The sequence below is a fragment of the Dermacentor silvarum genome, chromosome 3, assembly GCF_013339745.2.
Source record: "Dermacentor silvarum isolate Dsil-2018 chromosome 3, BIME_Dsil_1.4, whole genome shotgun sequence".
Classification (NCBI taxonomy): domain Eukaryota; kingdom Metazoa; phylum Arthropoda; class Arachnida; order Ixodida; family Ixodidae; genus Dermacentor; species Dermacentor silvarum.
The window spans coordinates 67111384-67116990 of record NC_051156.1 but is presented as its reverse complement, the minus strand read 5'-3'; positions in this window follow the sequence as shown (position 1 = coordinate 67116990).

Below are 5607 nucleotides of genomic sequence, written 5' to 3'. Positions count from 1 at the left end.
TTCCAAGAATTCTTCGAGGTCTCGTACTGCCGGAGAGTTGGGCCTCAAAGCTTCCCCTGGAAAACGTGCTGTCATCACTGTGATGAGAGACTTCATCCTCCTGCAAATGCATGACTAAGGAATTAACCACAACCGCTAAACAGTTACACAGTAAAATTTTCTAATGGTCTTGGTGCATTCTCTGAATTATGCATGCCATAATGCTCAAGACTTGTCCGAAATTTAAAAGAAACAGTTCACAATACTCAGCAATAGATGAACTGGAAGTATTGTGTTTGTGTTATGAGTTAATGTCAATGCATTACACACTGCATCATGCTATGTGTACTTCAATTTAAATATCCATTGAATAACTGCTGCAAGAATTTGCTGTGAAAATGGTCGGCAAATTTTTATGCACCATCTTCACAGCATATGCTTCGCCACAGTAAAAGGCATGATTGAGTAGGTAAAATGAGTTTTAAAAAACACTGACCTGAAAAACTTCTGCGTTGGCTCAATGTTTCCACAACATTTCTCAAGCTGTGATTTGTAAAGCTGAAGGCCACTCAAAGAATCAGAGCCGAAAATCTGGAAGGCGAGGGACACACGCATCTTTTCAAAATTATTTGGCTCTATGTGGGTCTTCGTAAGCCGAGGCATGGCTTTCAAGGTGAGGTTGTTCTCATCAATCTTCAAAGCTTCTCGCAGTGGCCCCATAGAGACCTGGAGTAATAGAAAAAAAAATGTGACATGCACTGCAATTACCCACTGGCAGATGCATGAAAAATGTAGCATAAAATTGACATTCGGTAACTGACATTTACTTTGCCTTGAACTATAACTGCTATTACCTTAATACATTTAAGCATTGGTTGCCAAAATTTTAGGCAACAGTTCTGTAGCTCTTCCATACTGCATGCTGGACACCGTTTTTAGAAAGCCGTCAAGGTGCAGGCGACATGTGAGGGGTGTCTGAAGTAAATTTACAGCCTTCTAAAAGAATAACATACTCACCTTTCCATCTGGCGTGTGGAAGCTTGTTTGAAGAAGTCTGTTGCGGATGTTCTTCACAAGGTGTGGAAAATCCGATAGGAAGTAGAGGGACCTCTTGTCGTCAGAAGGATGCACCCTTTTAGCAATAACTTCTTTTGAATTTGCCTTCACACCCATAATCCGCCACATTTTTCTGTTCCATGTCGCGGCATCGCACGTGACATAGTTGACGAAAAGCCCTGCTTTCTCTGCCAGAATTGTGGCTTCCAGGACTATCTTTGCAAGTAACTCCCCCTTGATGTTTGTGCGTGTAGCAAATGTTCCCAGTATTTGGCTCCCGCTACCAGTGAGGGGCACAAACATTACCACAAGACCGTGGTCACAAGGCAGTTGCTTTTCTTCTTTAGGTGTGTAGGCACCCAAGTCGACGAAACCACTGACCCTGCCAGCTGTGTCGACAGACAAGTGCTCAGAGAGTTTCATTTCGTCTATCACTATACCTCCCTGGCACTTGAAAGGGTCCATTGTGGAAGTCTTCTCTTTTAGCGTTTGAAGCATGTTTTCATTAAAACCAAAATTAGCCATGTAGCTTGCAATATACTTTCTGATAGTCGTTTTTCCTGGAATCACTAAGATATTCTGTCTCCGGATGTAGTCATACAGTTTGGGGCTGCGCATTTTAAGAAGTATGCATTCCAGCATCCATTCCTTGTTGTACTTCATGCCCCGTGTACTTTTTCGTTTTGCAGCTTCAAAACACTGTCTGACGGCTAGCTGCTGCTTCTGCTGTAAAATGTCCTCAGCTGTTGCTGCTGTGGCATCATTCATTTGGAAATGGTGTCACTCAAATCTTGTACCTTTGAAGTCAGTCTCCTGACTCTCTTTGTAACGCTTTGGAGCTTGTTGACCCTGTCACAGGCTGTCTTTGCTGCTTTTCTCTTCAGTCGCGATTTCCTCGTCTGCAGAGCATTACGGAGGTATTTACATGACACGCATGGGGATCCTGAAAGAAATATTTAAAGAGCAATGTATTCCCATGCAGAGCCACACTGCAGACAGCTGGAAATGGCAAAAAAGTACAAATACCAAGAATATTTTGGTAAACGTACACAAATGTATCTTAACACACGGCTTGATTTTCCTCAGGAACTATCACTAAGCTTGGCCAAAGCCCCGCAGGGGCGTCTGCGCAGCAGGCGTTTGGTGAGTTGCGCCACCACGTACCCGAGCACACGAGGGTTGGACCCTCCCGCGTGTAGCCGTGCGCGGCTTAGCCGTGTCCGGGGAAAAGGGGATCCTGGGGGTTGAGCCGATGTCGGGTGTTTGGACCTTTACGGCCCCTCGGCGGAGGCAACACACCTCTTTGGCCTCTGCTTCACGTAGACGGCACCCCCGGACTGACCCACCCGGGGGAAACCGGTGGTCGCCTTTTCCTGTCCCCCTCTCCAACCTTTTGCTTTCCTATCTCCTTTCTTTTACTCTCCTATCATCTCTTCTCTTCCGTTACTTCCAAATTTTCACAGGCGGCTTGGGTTAACCTTGTGTATGTGCCCTCCCTTGGGTATAATATATTAGGTTATAGTGGCAATGTACGGTTGGCGCCTGCAGCCTTACGCGTTAAGTGCTGCAGCGTCCCCTAGTTGGGCTCCGTGGTGGGTGGCCGCCATTGCCGCCGAAATAAAACAAACCGCTATGGGAACACCAGCTTTTCCCCGCATACTTGATCGTCATCCTCTAAAGAGGGGACGCACCGATGAACTTTGCTTATCTTTCAACCGACCAAAAGACAACTATCCAAAATACCACGTTGTACACAGTGAGAACTCTCAAAAACCGGCCAGATCAATTTCACCATTCATTGTTGCGAAATCCTTAACCGAAGCTTTAGGGTCAGGTTACAAAGTGATCAAAATGGCTAGCGGAGACCTTCTTCTTGAGGTCCCTCAGAAACAGCAGTACGAGAAACTCAGCAACCTTGTGACGTTCGGCAACATACCAATTTCTGTATCACCACACCGATCAATGAATAGCTCACGCGGAGTCGTATCAGAAGCAGACCTCCTAGAATTATCAGAAGCAGAACTCCTGGAAGGGTGGAAAGATCAAAACGTCACCAATGTAAAACGTATCATCATCAGACGGGACAACAAAGAAATCCCCACCAAACATCTTGTGCTAACATTTGGATCTAGCGTTCTGCCTGAAACAATCGAAACAGGATACATTAGGTTAACTGTTCGACCATATGTCCCTAACCCTAGACGGTGCTTCCAATGCCAAAGATTCGGCCATGGCTCACAGAGCTGTCGTGGTCAAATAACTTGTGCAAGGTGTGGAGTACAGGGCCACTCCTCCGATAACTGTACTGGCACTCCTCACTGTGTGAACTGCAGTGGTGACCACGCATCCTACTCACGTTCCTGTCCAAACTGGAAAAAAGAAAAGGACATAATCACCCTAAAAGTAAAAGAAAATATTTCTTTCAAGGAAGCCCGTAAGAGATGCTCACTTTTCCACAGCACGTCTTATGCTGATGCGGCGCGTCGGGGGGCAGCGTCGCAGCGGCCACTGCCACCTGCCCAGCCCGCACACAGCGAGCTGTCGCTTGTGGCCCCTGCCCCCGGGGTGGAAGGAGCTAAGCCTACCCCACCCAACCAGCAAACAAGCCCGGCTACCCTAGGGTTACCGGCACCACAACAGTCCACGGCGGCATCGTGCGCTTCGCGTAGCGAACCGGCAGGACCGCCAGCAGCGCCCACGGTGGGTGCAGTCAAGGCTGCCTCACCCTCTCCGGCCCCTGCTGCCGCTGGCAACAGCCGGCGCAGCTCAGGCCCAAAGGCAGCCCCATCAACCTCCGGGCTGGTGGGCGCAAAGGTCTCGTCCTTCGCGGCGAGACTTTCTCGCGAAATTTCTCGCTCGCAAGAGCGCGTGTCCAGCGCCTCACATGAGTCAATGGACACTACACCCATCCCGACGGCGCATCAAGCGCCTAAGGAGCGGCGAGGCTCCCTCGACCGCTTCAAAAAGGACAAATCCCGCGTTACAGGGCCTGGAAAAGGTTCTGTAATCTAAGGCAACACTTCCTTTTTGTACACACAGCACCAATTTTACTTTCAGTATGGATACACAAATCATACAGTGGAACGTCCGAGGCATTCTTAGGAACCTCGATGATGTGCAAGAAATTCTCCACGAACACAATCCAAAAGTGCTGTGTGTACAGGAAACTCACTTAAAATCGGAACATGCAAACTTTCTTCGACAGTATGTTACGTTTCGTAAAGACCGCGATGATGCTCTTGCATCTTCAGGCGGTGTTGCCATTATAATTCAGAAAAGCATAGCGTGTCAACGTTTACCGCTGCAAACGCCCCTCGAAGCAGTGGCAGTTCGACTTGTTCTCTTAAACAAACTCGTCACCATTTGCTCGCTTTACATACCCCCACATTACCGCTTACACAAACATGAATTCCAGTCCCTAATAGACGAATTGCCAGAACCTTATCTTGTTCTTGGGGATCTGAATGCACACAGCGGACTGTGGGGCGACTCTCGCACCGATGCTCGAGGCCGTCTAATTGAAGGCTTTCTTTTCTCATCCGGTGCATGTCTGCTAAACAAAAAAGAACCTACATATTATTGTCTTGCAAACAAAACTTTTTCTTCTATAGATCTCAGCATAGCTTCTCCATCCATATTTCCTGAACTTGAATGGGAAGTTATAAAAAACCCTTACGGGAGCGACCATTTCCCCATACTGCTGAGAACACCAAGACAATACGAATCTCCACCACACGCTCCCCGGTGGAAGGTCGATGCAGCGGACTGGGAGAAATTCCAAAAACTTACCAGTACGCTCTCGTGGGCTGACATTTCATCACTCGGAATTGACGGTGCCGTCGAATATTTTACTAATTTCATAATTGATGCAGCTTTTAAATGTATTCCCCAAACAAGTGGACTTTCTAGCAAACGCCGTGTCCCGTGGTGGAATGAACAATGCCGGAACGCACGTAGGCAGCAGAACAAATCATGGAGGCAGCTTCGCGATTTTCCTACTACTGAAAACCTCGTCAATTTCAAGAAAACAAAGTCCCAAGGTAGGAGAACGCGCAGACAAGCCAGAAGAGACAGCTGGCAAAAATTCTTATCAAGCATCAATTCGTACACGGATGAGGCCAAGGTTTGGAACAGGGTCAATAGAGTAAGAGGGCGACAAACACATCCGCCTCCCCTGGTACACACGCAGGGAGACAGCCTGGAGGACCAAGCTAACCATCTGGGTGCACATTTTGAACATGTGTCCAGTTCATCACACTATTCTCCAGCATTTATGAAATACAAAACAGCAATAGAAAAACAAAAACTAGACCGAAAGAGCACCGGGAACGAGCCATACAACTTACCTTTCTCTCTAGCAGAACTGCATGCATCACTCACCTGCTGCAACCAATCTGCCCCAGGCTCTGACCGCATACTATACGAAATGTTGAAGAACCTGCCCTCCGAAACGAAGAAACCCTTCTCTGTCTGTATAACTGTGTATGGACCTCTGGCAAGATCCCCTCTGCCTGGAAAGAGGCCATAGTGATTCCTATCCTGAAGCAGGGCAAGGATCCATCGTCCCGTATC